At 35.2% G+C, this 16717-nt stretch overlaps 1 protein-coding gene across 5 annotated transcripts in view; it reads right to left on the minus strand.

Annotated features, from left to right (window-relative positions):
- TMEM144 (transmembrane protein 144) overlaps nucleotides 1-16717 on the minus strand; it is a 54751-nt gene that overhangs the window by 13313 nt on the left and 24721 nt on the right. For 2 of the 5 annotated variants that reach the window (XR_015287440.1, XR_015287438.1), the window contains one exon: nucleotides 9580-9685. The exons of the other annotated variants lie outside the window; for them this stretch is intronic. The gene's annotated coding sequence lies outside the window, so the exon portion shown is untranslated. Of the gene's footprint in view, nucleotides 1-9579; nucleotides 9686-16717 lie in introns of those variants that run through there. 5 annotated transcript variants of the gene reach the window in all.

The raw sequence follows: 16717 nt of genomic DNA on the forward strand, positions 1-16717 counted from the left end.
TGCCTCACAGGCAGGTCCAGCACTGACACAATTCAGCCAAAACAACGCCTGAGCTACACTTTCATTCTGTTTCCTCCCTGGCTTACAGACATTATTACACTGCTGCAATTTGCTTCTAAACTCTCAGACTGCTTGTAACTAATTTCATACCATATCTATCTAGAACGCCTTCGCAGAACTCCGAGCTGCACCTTCGGTTGTGGTGCCAGGAAATTTTGAATCAGAGGATCTTCTGTCAGGGGAGGGGGAACTGACTGGAGGAGAGAAAGAAGCAAAGAAGATAAACTTATTTCCTGATATTTGACACAATTTCTATCCATTTATTATCTCTTGTGAGGACTAAAAATTTGCCTCCATGAATTCCTTGTAGGTTACAATTATTTTTTTTGCTCCAGATAAAAAAAGTCCCTCAGGGTAACTTAGAAGAGCTAAGTTAAGATGAAGGCCCAACTATGTCAGTTGCCTTATAAAAAGCCAGGAAAGTTCAGTATAATTTCTATGAATGGAGAGTTGTTAATGATGGATTCAGGTCAGTTCACCAGTTTTTGCTCCTTTTTATTTCAAGACTTATAATAATTCTGTCTCCTATTAGGCTATCTTAAATAAAAACACAAGTACACAAAGCTGGATTTTGTGTCTGTTAGAACTCTAGATCTCATTTGAAGCAGTCAAGTTTCAATGTACAAGCAGCAGCTCTGACAATTAAGAGAGCTAGTTGCTTCTACTACAAATGCCATATGACATTATTTTCAGAGTAATTCTTAAGGAAAGTATTTGCAACATGTTTTGGCCTCTTAAAAGAGATGACCAAATAACTATTTATGTTTAGTTTAAGTTCCCTTCCCCACCAGGCATCCTCCAAGATAAGTAATTTTTTTTCAGGATCACAGTTTATGAAAAAGCTCTACTGCCCTTGTTGAGTTACAGCCTTACAAAAGCAAAGTGCCTTAAAACACTTCCCTTACTCAGCTTCTAGAGAGCTTCTTGGTCCCCTCCTCAACCTCTCTCAGGTCTGACCAGGGTAGAGTCTGCTTTAGGGTTGCTCCTCCTTTGCAGCCCACTTCTCAGTTCACACACCCCACCAAAAACCCACTTACATTGTGAACACAAAATTAAAATATTAACCAGAAACTTCATCTGTCTTTCTGTGCAACAGTTTTTAAACAATGTCAGTTCAAACTGGGAAGGGCTGCTATGACACCTGTCAGAAGGATCCACTATTTGTATGATAGGAGAGAAAAGATAGTGGTATAATTCAGCATCGAAAAAATGAAGGCCGAGGGAAATAAATTTAATCCCTCTAGGTATGTCTGCTGGATTAACACTAATGAAGGGAGAGAGCTATAAACCAGTATTGCCTTGAGAATAAATGAACATATGGTGGTCATGTGCAAGACTGGGACAGGTATAAGGAGAAATTTTCTACCATGATGGGAAAAAGAAATGGAACCCTCTATCTTTTAGAAATGGCAGAGGGGAGAAAACTAATTATGGTCAAGATGTAAGATGTACTTGTTACTTCTCTGGATGTGCTAATATGACATTTTTCCATGTGACAAGAGGACAGTGGAAAATGCCTGTCCAAACCTACAAAGCTGCTTTATTACTAACAGTGCTCAAAAGAGAAATGGAGTCTGTTGTGAAGTGCATCTCACAAACTATATCCAAAAAGTATTCAATGCTCTAAAAGTGTGAATACCCTATGCATCTTTGACAAACAGAATCAAAATTTTTTTTTCCTGTCATAAATCTCTGCAGCACATTTAAATTGTTGAACCAAAAAGATTGCACCCTTTGGTCTAAAGAAATTAATAATTTTTTTGTATGTGTATGTGGAGATTTGTAACATTTTCCTTACAATAAAACTTAGAAATATTATGCATATCTCCAAAGCAAGAAGTATTATATGCTGGTTTAAAAAGAAAGCTATTTGGGTATTCTTTATAAGTTGGTCTTAACACTCAAGGACATGGCTTTCAGTGAGATTTAAACAGGCAGTTTTCACTGAAGAAATCCTAGAGACTGTATTTGTACTGCTTCAAAAACCTCATTGTCCTCACTGTAGGACCCATGCCTCAAATTTCTCAACCAACTTGTTTGAAGTCAGTTCCCTAGAATCCATTTTACTTGCCCATAGGAGAATGAAAGTGATCATCTCCATGCCTAGTTTCTTATCTGTACAGAAACAAAGTTGTCTGATAAACTTTTACAGCCAGAATAGGTGTAAGCACATTCATAGCAAGATGTCATTAAAATTGATGGTAAGAGGAGAAGACACTATTCTAGACAAGAAAGGTGCAAGAAGGATATGTATAAGAATATAATGAACAAAACATAGTTTCACAGGTGCTAGATAAGGTGAATAAAGAAAAATTTACACCATTAGTTTATGCATTTTCTACCATGTGGGTAAGTAGACTATCATCTCCAACTGTGCCAATATGAAACATTTTAAATGCATTTTAATTTTCAACAGCAATAAATTACTGAGAAGTGCCCATATCTCCTCTGAAAGCAGAACACATGCCTTGGGAGGATGAGTAGAATCTGATGAAAACACCAGCCAAAAAGTCACAAAACTTCAAAGCTTAAAAGGGTTCTAATAAGTTTAATAAAAAAAACCAGCTACACAGCATAGAGAAGAAATAAATTTTAGTTAGTGTAGTTAATTTCCTTGGGAGATAGGATTGGCCTCGGTGCTGTTGTTACATTACACAGCATGTATGCATTTTAATTAACTCTGGCTCTGATACATCTTAAATGTAGGACAGATCATTTAATGTACCTACAGAACATGGTGCCCTGGGAGAAACAATCCTTCACAAAATTAACAAAATTGTGCCCAACTGTGAAAAAGGTCGGGTCATTTAAGCAATAGATCTGTTTCAATCAAAAAGTGTATTATGTGAAAACACTTTCTGTTTAAATGCCTCCATCATCACCCAAATAGAAGCATGCAATTGAAATCCCATTCTCTTTCTGCCTGTTTAGGGACTGCCTTGGATTGCAGCAACAGCACTGGCTTGTCTGTAGGGACCAAGTGAATGAAAGCAGGATGCAACCTGCAGCAGGAACACACCTTTGAAGACTGGAGTGTATAATCAGAACATGATTTGGAAAAGCGTTTCAGTAAAATTGTATTTACCACTAATTCCAATCACTTAAATGCAGATTATAAAGTGATAAAAGTTAGCAGGAGAATGCAGAGGTCAAATTTACACTTCTACAAACCAGCTTCTACAAATTTGCATGCATTTTGGGAGTCATGAAGACACAGAGCAACACAAAACAAGTTAGCAGAAAGAGAATAGTTAAAAGGCAAGATCTAAAAAAAATTAATAATCTTCAGACTTTTCAATACGAAAAGCACCATATTGGAAATCAGGGGGCTGGACACTACACACTATTTTTTTTTTTTTTTTCTCTACAGGAATTAGAGAATCATCTTTCTGAAATAGTCATTCAGGTTTAAAACACTGCTCCATTCTTGAGCCCTAAATCCAAAATGTGTAAAATACATACTGATTCTCTGACTCCAGCACTAGGACAAGCTTAAGCAACTACAGTAATCTACTGAAAAGGGTAGAAAATAGAAAAACTATCAGGAATTTTACAGACCTTGACAAATTCTTCATTTTCCCCTTGCCCCTAAGTTACAGGTGAAATATTACATCTTGAATGTCTCTAGCTGAACACTTGCAGTACTCAGGTGCAAACTCATCTCAGAAATAGGGATTTCTGAGCAAGTTTTGAAAACCACTCCTTTTAATGTCTTGAGAAAGACCTAGGAAAACCTGCTATGGAGAAAACCTATATTTTTTGACAATGGATTTCTATGTGCAATGATCCAGTTATTTTTCCTTGGTAAAATGATTAGGAAAGGGGTGGTAGAACACTCTTTGAATGCATTCTGACTTTCTGAGTGTCTTTTCCTACAGAACCTATTCTCACAGCTTGGCAGCACCAAAAAGAATTCAGCTGGTGCTTGCCTGTTGCTGAGCATGCATGGGAGTGTGATTTAAAACAGAGAGCAGTTCCCTGCCTGCTGTACTGATTCACTAAAAAGGTCAGTACTGGCCACAGTCTTTCACCACTTCCAAACTGATTTTCTTTTTCTTTGCGTCCATCGACAATTCCCCTTATGCAGAAGGTAATGTTTTATTTAAAGTAATATCCTTCCTTGTGTTCAAAAAATCACAATAGCCAGTGATTTGAAAAACACCAAAATATTTGCTTTATCCCCAGGCATCTGGCATTTTTAGCTGTTATTACTTAGATCTTCTTCACATCCTTATTTTCCAGCAAGTGTTTAACCTTTCAGAGCTCTAGAGAATAAATTGTTTGCTTCTGCTTAGAAAGAAGGGAATAAATAAAAAATAACCTAAAGAAATCTATTTCTCACGGCTTTGTTCCTTTTTTCTTGTCTTATTTCTCAAGAGATGAATATACTGCAAAACTTTTAGGCTACTTTTCTTTCAAACTGTTTTGCCATAGCTGTTCAAAGTAGCATATTTGTTTGCATATCTATGCCCAAATCACATGCTGCCAAGCAATAGCGTTTTAACTGAGGACTGAAACATTTTCAATAGATTGTCCCTTCCCTGCATCACAAAACCTTTCTGTGGAAGCATTCAATGGTTTTTGATTTGTGGAATGCTAACTAATTAAGTTTTAAGTAATGTACAGAAAATTTAAGTCTACTGTCAAGCAGTTACCTTTCACTTTTGTGTCTGAAGAAGTCTGTAGACTGAAAGCTTTTCTCCACATCATACATTTCAGATCACAAACCACTATTTTTTTCTTCTCCTAAAATTAATTCTTTATATATTGGCAGGTGGAAAACAGAAGTTTTTTATTCTGTTTGCTGAGTTTTTCCACGGTTTAGAAGACTACTAAAGAAGCTGGCAATCAGCAAACTTGGTGCTTTCAGTTTTGGCTTGTGGAGATGCTCTGAAGTGACTGTATCACTGAATTGTAGCTGTCCTAGCTTTTAGAACAGCCTTTCTGAAGCTTGTCACTGAGTAAAGTAACTGGAAAGGGATCAGAGCAGCCTTAAGCCAGCCTTCATATCAAAGCAATGAAAAAATTTGTAATTTCTGTCCTGTGTGAATCTGACTGGTGGCAATTTATCTACCAAAAAATGAAAATTCACTTGTAAAGAATAAAATTATATAGTCCCATAAAAAACCCCAAACATCATGCTATTTTCTAGGTACTGCAAGGCTTCCTTCAGGAGATATGCATTTTACTGATGTTGTTTGCAAAAAATAATTTGTCCTCTGCAGCCAAGTCCTTGAAATCAATAATACTGCATAATTTTTTGTTGACATCCACAGAATTTGGTAATCAAAGCCTAGCACAGTTTATTTTATATTTCTCATCAGATTAAAAAGCAATAAAAATCCCTTGCAGAAGGATCTTTGATGCCTTTTCCTCCTTTACTTATTTAGGTGAAACATGTCCTAGGAATCTCAGCTAAGAAAATCACTGTGTTTTCCTTTCATTAAATGGTACATATTAAAAGTTGTTTAAAGCAGTTTTAGCACATTCTGGCAACTCTGGTCCAACAGGAGCCAAAGTTTACTCTCAACCCACTTTTTAGATTTCATAGTATGAGGTGAGCTGTACTAGTCCAGCACTGTTGCAAATAATGAAGATATCACAGAATCATAGAATATCCTGAGTTGTGAGGGACCCACACAAGGATCACTAAGTCCAACTCTTAGGAGGACAGGACAGCCCAAAAACCAGATCATGTGTGAGTATTGTGCAAACCCACCTGGAACTCTGTCAGGCTTGGTGCTGTGACCACTTCCCTGGGGAGCTGTTCCAGTGCCCAAACACCCTCTGGATGAAGAACCTTCTGAAATCCAACCTAAACCTCCCCTGACACAGCTTCAGACAATTCCCTTGGGTCCTGTCACTGGTCCCCACAGAGCAGAGATCAGTGCCTGGCCTTCCCCTCATAAGGAAGTTGTAACTCAGTCTCTTCTTCTCCAGGCTGAACAGACCAAGTGACCTCAGCTGCTCCTCACATGGCTTCTCCCCATTTCCTGCACCACAGAGCCCTGAGGAGCCTCACTGGTGACCACTCACAGCCTGATGTTAGCCCTGTTAGCAATCATACAGTATTAACATTCCCCACTTCATAAAAACTATGAAAGAGCAATCTGCAAAAAAAGATATTGCATGACAATCAGTACAAATAGAAAGCGTCTTTGATAATTTCTGTTTAATTCATTCTTCTCAAAGACTGTCCTCTTTGAGACAAGTTTTTTTTTCCCATTATATCTTTCTCAAGATTAAAATTCAGCAGAATGATAAGACTCAAGATTTAAATTGGCTTTATAATTAATGATTATTAGCTGAATTCTCTTTTACTAAAGTACAATTTTTTTTGTTTATTTTGTTTCTGTTTTTAAGGAAACATCATACCTAACAGCACTTCATTTCACAACTTAAGCAGCTTTCATGCTAAAAGCATTCTCAGCTTGTACCCTGACATATCTGACTTTTTCTTGAAGGAACAATAGAAAGCCAATAATAGCATTTAGTATTTTTTTTGTTTATTGTAGGTGCACATCAAATGGTTTTCAAGGTCTTAGCACTATGTATGTAAAATATAGGAGGTTCCTAGTTGAATTTTAGGCATGATGTTACAACTGAAATGTCTTAGTATTCCAGCTAAGCAAAAGCAGCCAGACACTATAACCCAAATCATTAATGTGCTGCTCTAAATAATACCTACCAATCATCAGGTGGCTCATGAAACCTCTAAGAGCTGGAGCTAAACAACTGGTTTGAAGAGGCATTTGTTAAAAACAACCTTCCTAAGTACAGCATTAGTCTACAAAAAGTGTCTTGGCAGGGCACAGGTGAGGAGAAGAAACCTGTGTCTGTCAGGGGTCTTATTTATAGCTATTAGCCTAATTGTCTCGACATGTAGATGAGAATCTAATTAACTATTTTCCAGCTGACAATGGAGACAATTTTTTCCATATGTTAAAGGAACAGCTGTGTTGAGAAATAATCAATTTAAATAATTCCATGTCTCCTCAGAATGAACATATCTTCCACCAACATCGTGCATTTGTAGTACAATGCCTATTAAAGGAAAACTTGCACACAGGAAAAAAATTCAATAGACTATTTATATAAAGAAAATATGCTTAGCTATTACTTCACTTTGCTTGTTAGGCTTTTCTTGTTCATAGTATCTTCCAGTGCTCATAATTCAACAGCAATTACATCATAGCATCTTGCTATGGAAAATGTTATGAGATTATTTCACTAAAATGCAGATTACTTGAAAGCTGACTTTTTATAAAGGAGGAGGTCACCAACCTCAAAGTTTAAAATACCTGTTATTGAGTTAAAAGTGTCAGAGAAAATTGTTACACTGGGAAAAAAAAAACCTGGCAAAGTGAAAGAAAGTACTTTGTGACATTTTAGAACAGAGACAGACTGAACCAAATTCAGAGTCCAGAAATTGCTTCTTTTAGAAATAATATACTGACAGCATCTCTTTAAAATAGTTGAAAGACCATAAGAAGCAACAAAAGAGCAAGCATTAGTAGAAATGTCCCTGTTTAGAGCAAATGAATTTAGTTAATGGGTCTATTTGTAATGGACATCAAATTGAATGTACTTTGCTAAAGGGAATTGAAAAGAGATATCTAACTTGAAAGTTTTCAAAGTTCCTTGTAAAGGTTTCTGTGCAAATTTTTGAAAAATTTCCAAGTTATTAGCTCTGGCATCCCAGGCAAAGGCAGTGCACATTATCCTGCCTATGTGTCTTGCCCCTCTGGTATTAGTTTGATCTTTGGCCCCACTGCCCAGGTAAATTGGGTAAATTGTGGCACTCGGTGGTAATTACTGCACAGAGCCTTGACAGCTGGGTGTGAACTGTAACCAGCAGCTCAGTACAGCTGATGCAGAGCAGCTGTCAAGTAAAAATAATGCTCATCAACACTGATCTGAGACAAACCCAGTCACCTGGAGGTTCAGCATTGTGGATCCCAGACTATATCCTTTTAATGTAGTTTTGATTAAAATTCCTACTTCTCAAATGTTACATGTTGTTCATTTCACCTTTTATTGAAAAGTAATGTCTCATGTACTTAATGCTTGAGCTACGCTGAAATGCATAGGATGTGTGGTTAAAATTCATTTGAAGGTTAATTAACTTTCTTTGAGGAATCAAATTGTGATTTAACAGTCTACAGCATTACCTTTAGTACAGTGATAAGACTTTTCAAAGGCAACTTTCTTTCAAAGGACCAAGAAAAAGAAGCATTCCTTCTGTCCTTATCCTTCTGTTGATAAAAATCTCCTTCACAGGCATCTCCTTTAGAGAAGCAAATTTGTCTTAAAAAATATAAATATCAACAAGTCCAATGATAAAAGTGTTGGAAGGGAACAAATCACAAATAAAAAAGCTAAGCTGAGGATAGCAAATAGAAATAGCAAAAATATATGGGGAAACATGCCCCTTGCTTAAATGGCTCATGATAGAACATATTGTTCTGCCTGCACAGGGGTTTTTAAGGTTGAGAAATAATATGCATTTGTATTCTTAAATGTTTTCAATTCAGTTGTGCTTTACCATGCCAGCACAGTCAGGTATGGAAGAAGCAAAACAACTCTTGCTATAAATGAGTGTGTATTAAGGAGATCATGCTGTACCAATGTGGTAAATGAGTTACGTGAGCTCTACTGAGAAAAATGCAGTTTCGCTGGTACAGCTTCTCAATTTTAAGGACTTCTGCTGATGTAATTCAATTGAACAAGCACCACAATATTTTGAACCCCAGTAGTATAATGCTGCTGTATTAGCTGTCAGTAAAGGAGAGGTATTAAACTAATGCAGGTTGCAGAGTCTTGGACAATCACCTCTGACAACATTTACTTTTTTCCTCTATTTTGCATTATAAAAATTTGCAAATGGACCCATTACGATTCTGAGTTTTGAATTTCCTCATATTCTGGAAAAGTGATCCAAAGTTGTTTGATAATCTTTTTTTTTTTTTTTTTGGTTCTTGCTTTCTATATTCCTTTGCACAATTAAATTAAAATGTTAATGAAATATTTATTTCTTCTCTTTAATTTGAAAAAAAAACAAACAAAGGAAAGAGATGAAACTAATACAATGTGAATAATTGGGATCAAGAACAAGTCACTTCTTTCCTTAGCAAGCCACAACAAAACAATGATGTCACTGTGGTAACCACACAGAAACATTGAAACTGCCCATCAGGAAACACAGGGCCCACTGAGGCTTGACCCTTTCTCAATGGAATTCTCTGAGAAGTGTTCAAAGCTGCCCATTCCAGGCCAGTGTCTCTTTCTGCCCCCATCCACAGAAATAATCTTGTCCTAATTAAATAATGTGAGACCTGCAGAGACAGACTTCTGATCTGTTTCTTTTGTTTTCTGCTTTTTTTTTTTTTTATTTTTTTTTTTTTTTCCCTTGCATAGATTGCTGCAGAGAGTGAACAGAAAAGGTTTTGGAGGCCCCAGATCTCACACAAGGGGAATGGCTGGCAGCACTGGGTGGTACCAGGGCTGGCCAGGGCTTACCTGGCTCTTCTAACACTGGCATCCAGAACTCTGCATATGGTTTCCCATGTAGTCTAACTTACTCCTCTCATCTTGAAAACCTCTAAGACATTTAAGCAGCTCAACTCTGCAAGCAAAGTGCGTCAGTTACTTAATTTTATCCTTGCTGTTATAGAACTCCTGCATACGTGCACCGTTCTACTGCATTTTGACCAAACTGAGCAAATGCATTCTGCATTCATGACAGCTTCATACTCTCAATTTCCTGGTGACTGCAGCAGAAAGCTCACTGATCAGTTTTAGGGTAATCTAGGTTGGATCTAGAGGGTTTAAAAAACATGATAACATAAGAAAGTTGCACAAGGAATTTAGTTTAAAAGAGGAAAGTCAGGAGAATGGTTTGAGAGCAATGTAGGATTTATGACAAGAAAGAAACTAGAAACAGGGTTGGTCAAGATGCTGAAACATTTTATTTCAATATGAGAAGAAAAAAAAATCCAAGAACATGCAGATTTTCCTACACCTGGCAAAATGCAGCAGTAGTCTACTAATGTTATGAACTATTTCTGAATTTTTATGCAAAACCACAATTTTGTTAATTCCCATTTTTAACAACTGAAGAGATTATCACAAATAAAATACAGAAGTATTTTACAAAGGTATGTGGTCATACTCCTCTCTGAGAAGGCTTTAAAGAAGAAGATCAGTAAAATGATATTTGAAAGACCTTGGAGCATAGATTCAAATTAAATCACCTGTTTGTTTAGGATCTTCCTGTCATCCCTCTGTTATATTTAGATTTATTCAGCTTGTCTGGCACTTTATGTCCACATTAAAGGTATCACTGTCTCTAGTTTTGTTTCTCTTGTCTTGCATGGTCCCAACATGTCTGCTAGATAGAAGCATAGCTTCTGGTCCTGTTCTGCTTATTCATTACTTATAGAAATATGCATTAACTTATAGAAATAAATCAGTAATGAACAGACACATAATCAACATACAGAATTTATATGAAGTTTTCTCTGAAAAATCTACAATCTCTATCTGTAGACTCAAGCATTATATTTTCACAGAACTGCAGTAAAGCCTTTAATATCTCTAGCAGGTTTACCTTCCCAACAGGCTACACCTTCTGGTGCAGTGATTAAATAAAGTACTTTTCTCTCACACAGAGTGAAAAAAAATTCTGTGTTCTTTAGTCTAGTAAGTTGCACAAACATTTTATTAAACTGCCAATTCTACCAGCAGCATTTGAAACTAAATCATGGATCCTTCCTAACTGCAATGTATTTATAACAATAGTGGAAAATATATATTTTTTTTTAAGTTTGAAAGGGTAGGATGGGCCTATTTAGTTTCCTGAAAATTCACCACGTGACTACATAGTGGAAGAAGAGATTTCCAAAGTCAGCAATTTAGGAATTACCTGCTATGGCAATTTGGGCTCAATTCCCATCATTTCACTATGAGATTCTTTGTGGAAGGATACATCAAAAAGGGTAAAAGAAGAATTATTTTGAGAAGATTCACTATAGTTTCCTGCACATAAAATTTCTAGTTACATAGAGAGAACAACTTTTAGTACCTAGAATATTCACTGAGTGAAGTAACATTTACAGGCATAGGTTTTGCCAGTAGAAATAAGCAAGTCCATAATGCGCTGAAGAAGGAAAGTTCTCAAGAATGAGTCAAATAACCTGCTGAGAAAATTTTCTCCATTGCTGGCTCCTGACAGATGAAGCACAGGGCTCCCTTACATCTCTCTCCAGAGATGGAAGAGTTTAGAGCCCACCATGCTGTTCTTTGTTCATCCTAATGCAGCACCATAAATAACCTTGTCTGCAAATCACTTTGTGTGACACAATATGGAATTTAAACAGATAGGAATCAGCCTTTAAATTTACAGTTAAAAACATAGGCTTGAATTATTTTTGACATTAATTTTGAAAAGAATTTGTATTCCTTTATTATGAGGGAGTATCTGCCCTATTTTTTTAAATTAGAAATTATTTTAGAGACCTGGGGAAAAAAATAGAAAGACATTTGAGTAATTCCAGTTTATGAATTTCTTAATATAACTTCATCTTAGCATTTAACAGTTTTATCAGCATACCTTTTAATAGGTAGAGACTAAGATCTAAGAAAGACTAAAATCTAAGAAGTTCCATCTATTAGAAAGGGAATTTTCTAAAATTCTCAAAACCAATTAAGAAAATTCTACTTTACTTATGATGCAAACATATTAAAAGCAGGATTTTTTTTTTTTTGAACTGAAATAAACAATCTAAACTAGTAATAGATATACTATCTTCCATCTTAGGAAATCTCTATTTTTCTATTTTTTTTTATTTTCAATTTTCTGGTGATCCAAGGTACATCCAGAAAAATATTTGTAAAACAGGTGCAAACATGTTGTGAGACAGACACATATAATGGTCTGGGAGAACAAGATTATTGGTTCATTATTTACCTAGCATAATGGAGACAAAATTTCCCAGTTACCTTCCTAGTGATATCAACCCTTTTTTAAAATAAATTAAACTGCATAAGCATATGAGCAGTTCTAATTATTCATGAATTCAAATAAATGCCTCCAAACCTCAGCTCTCTGTGTTTGTACTGAAGTGACATTCAAGTTTCAAGTTTCAAACTGTAATTATCTCAGCAGTTCTACTTACTGCAAGGCACACTAACAATATGGAGCTTTCCCAAAAGTAACTATGATGCGTAGCTTGTTATGAATCACTCTGTAGGTCAACAAACAAATATTGTTCAGATGTTAATTTGCCTGAGCACAAGGTGTAACAGAATCCCACATTGTGAGCTGAATTCAAACAGCCACAAACAAAAATTCATGTAATCCATTTCTGAAATAAGTGTCTGAATAAAGTGCAGTTCAGAGACTGATCCATTGTGACAGGTGCTGGGGTATAATGCTAAAGGTTATGCAGCTGAAAGACCTTAGAGGATATTCAAAGGACAATGTAGTAATGATGTCTGTGAATTAATTTTTAAATTTGAAAATTTGAAGATAATAATAATAATAATAATAATAATAATAATAATAATAATAATAGTAATAATAATAATAGTAATAGTATCAAGCTGTATAAATAACTTTGGCCATTTAAGCACAGCAATCAAACACTGTTAAATGTCACATTAGAAAAGAATGTGATGTACCAGGAATTTCTTCTTTGTGCTGGGTATAAGTAATCCTCCCCCCGTCATTCCACGTTAATAAACAACCGGTACAAAATATTTTGGAATTACTCATCCCTTCAAAGCAAACCCTTGCAAAGTATGAAACTCCATAAAAGCAATAAAATACCTGGCTACCTGGTTTTCTATGTCACTTCTATCTTTCTAGCCCATAGGCATGGTAGAATTGCATTAATATAAAATATTAGAGTTCTATTGTGAATTCTATTTACCTCAGAGGAGCTGTAACATTTTACTTTAGAAGGGTGGTGGGTGGTAAAATTACAAAAAATTATATTAGATCTTGAATGAGACTAAAATATGCACAAAGAGCATATGTTTATTTTTTGTTGTTGTTTTATATTGCAGATGATGTCTTATTTACTCTTTCTTGGTAGTTTTAGTGACAACAAAATCAAGGACTATTCCTCAGTGTGCCCTCATTATCATGTTTAAGAGCATGATGTTCAGCCATGAACAGAGAGAAAGTCCTTTTAAAAGTGTATTCAACACCACTAAGCTGTCTTCCCTTTTCTTTTACTTGAAATGTTACTTTTACCATTATTTGCTAATACATAGATCCAAGTGTTATAGAGGGAGTTGAATTTTGAGGTTGTTGTTTAGATTTACTGTTTTGACTTTATTAATTAAATGAAAGAGGGATTAGATAAGAAGTTTGATTCTTAGATGGATTTGTCCCTGATTTGCAAAAATTTAGACTTTAAATCTATATATGCAATTCTATACTTTTTTCAAACCTTATAGCATAGCTGTTCTATACCACAGCCAAAAAATTCAAGCATTCCTTTAAAAATAAATGAGTGAGACAAATAATGTACTTAACTTTGTAATAATCATTAGATAAATTATTCTAAACAAATGATATTAGGGATTCTGATCTTTATTTTCTTACCATAAAGGTGCAAGTAATTGCATATTTTGCAATTAAGGAACTTTTCATGTAAGAAACGTCTCAAAAGTATAGAGCAAAAAGAAACTTTTGAATTTTGAGTGTGTATAGATATGATATGTATATATTCTCTATGATATGATAGTATATATGCTCCATGATAGTCTAAAAATGGAACTTCATGTACTGTGTAAATGAGAAAGTGAGGTAGGACCAGAAGTAAAATAGAAGCTAAAGAGGACAATTTATTTGAAGCCTTTGAAAGAGAATATGCCCATTAATTTTATATCCCGTCATTTAATTGATTTAAATTATGAGAGGAAAGTCATCCCTTCTCAAAGATTATATCTCAAATTTCCTTGGCTTCTGAGTCTGCAACACTTTATATTTCCCCAGGAAATGTTTCCTTTCTCCTGAATCATGTAAGAAGGATTATTCCACACATTTTCCTCTTTGTTAATATTAGCATTATGAGCTTCCATCTTTAAAATGATGTTTCCTCAACAGGTGATTTTGCAATGCTTTCCTGTCAAAGAGTTAGAAGCTCAACAAACAACACTGTGTTTTAAAAGCCCTACTTGTACCTAAGTTAAATAAACCCCATACACTTCTCCAGCGCACTTTTTTTGTCCTCCTAAACTCCTACATCTTCTTGAATGACCTTAATCCAAACTCTGTGCCTAGAAACAAAACCAAGCAAACAAAAAGATTAGCTCATGATATAAGTGAATTTTGAGTGAAGATGAACGGATTAGAAAATCAGAAATACGGATATTTAAGGCAGACTCTCAGCAAGAATGCTGTTGTTCTCATAATTGGTCATGTTCCAGTCATGAGAATCTGCTGAAGTAAATGTTTTTCACTGTAAGAGCACTTTTAATTTACACATATTTAAAATTCATGTTTCATATGGAACTAAACAATTTGAAAGTTATTGAACTGGAAAATTCTGCAGAGGAACACATCTGGGAATCTATGACTTGAAAAAGGTTACAAGCAAGAGCCAGCATCTTAACGTATACAGATGTTTTTTGGGTGAGAAAGGGCATGTTAAAGCTCAATAGTTAAGACATCCTTCTTCTGATGGAATTTTGAGTTTTAGCTCATATTTTACCTGGGAATGCCTTTTCTTTTGCAGGTGGCTCTCTTTGCTAAAGTAAAAATTTGAAGAACTTTCTCTTTCATGTGTTAGCTTTCATTTGTTTCAGTTTCTTAGTTAGCTAATAGCAGCAATAACAATTTTTTCTATTGGTTTTGAATGTGTTCTGTATAAAAAAAAAAGTTTTCTTTCCTTCTTTTTTTTTACCCCTGTGCTTCCTAGAAGAAAAATCAGTCAAAATCTTAAGATACACTCTCAGTTCTGCCCAGGTAGTATGGCTAATCACCTTACCAAGCCAACATTGTGGATTTCCTAGACTCCTAGGTGAATGGCAATGAACAGTCCTTCTGAGATACAGCTTTCTTTCCCCACTAAGTCTTGTCAAGATTTACCTAAAGTACATCATGGCATACTGCTCAGCTTTCATAATTTCAGACCTATTCCTGTGTGTTCTGACACTGGACCATTTTGTACTGCTGTGAACCAGTTTTCCTTCAGGAAAAACATCCAAGAAGCGGAAGTACCAGCCAGTGGTGTGAGTCCTACATAACTAAAATAATAAATATATATTATTTATAAAACTATTAGAATATGAAAATATTGTACTCATCTACAGCATCTGCTATGCTTTGATGTAAGAATAATATTTGAGTCTTCTACAGAAACATTTTTTCTCCTATCACCATGACTTTGATACAATTTTCCTAGTTGTAGCAGTATTTTGGAATGAGTTAAGCACAAACATTTTTGTATCTCAAGAAACATTTTTTTTTTTTGACATATAATGAAAACAACTCTCTTTACTTGCATTGAAGTTTAGGCACTTTAGGAGTTTTAGCAAATCATTGCAGCACATGAGTTTCCTCCCTACTTCTTCATTTTGATTCTTTGCTGTAAGGAGATATTCTTGTATAAAAAATAAAATATGAAAATGATACATAAATAACTTAAACTGGGGATTTCTTTATGGGCTAGAAGAGGTTTTATTCATATACACACATCCACCTCCCCACTGTATCAAATGCAAAAAAACCCCAACCCAAACCTTTATTATTGCATTCAAACTGAAGTTTCATAGCATGTTTGTATTTCTTTCCCAATTTTTTGCAGATGTCACAAAACCATTACAAGGCAGTGATACCTTGGTTCAACCTGACTGAAAAGCAAAACCATCCATGAGCAACACTCTTTTCTTTTCTCTATTTGTTTGACTTGCTTATTGATCACACTGCTGAAGAGCAGAAATTCAGATTAAACATGTCTTCTGGTGGGGTACATAACCCTCCTCTGCAGAAGCATTTTAAAAATGCATTCCTACATACATTGCTTTGGACAGTGCCCAAAGCTTTCCTCTTCCTAGCACTGAACAGTCCAAGCATAATCTCCTCAGGTTGGTTTTCTATCTTACTAGAAAAGCCAGAATAATTTTTCTTCCTCAGTGTGATAAGGCAACCCAGGATGTCAATCTGCAATGGTTGTTTGTCATATCTTTGATTTTACTTTTATTTTTGAGAAAATTGCATTAGAAATCTCCTCTCATGACAACTGACAGTCCTGAATTTGTAATGATGCTATGCATGTTTTCACTGCTGTGAATTTTAAGGTAGCAAAATAAGTTCATCTTCTTTATATATGTATATTTATGCTTCAAGTCTGCATACACATCTATATTTTTTTTCTCAGATTTTATTCCACAGGAAGATAAATAAAAATGGGAAATGTAAAAAAATGAAAAAAAACCCCCAAACCAAAGAAACCCTACTGATGTTTTGGATCATTCTTATAAAACAATTTGATAGCTCAGCTCAGGTGATGACAATTTCTCTGAATATTCAGTATTTGAAATTGCTAGGAAAATTTTTATACTAAAAATATAGAATAAGTGTTTCAGGAGATAACCACATTTACTTGATCTTGCAAAATGCAGAAGTATAGAAGAATTAAAGGGG

Source organism: Cyanistes caeruleus, chromosome 5, assembly GCF_971803275.1.
Source record: "Cyanistes caeruleus chromosome 5, bCyaCae1.hap1.1, whole genome shotgun sequence".
Taxonomy (NCBI): domain Eukaryota; kingdom Metazoa; phylum Chordata; class Aves; order Passeriformes; family Paridae; genus Cyanistes; species Cyanistes caeruleus.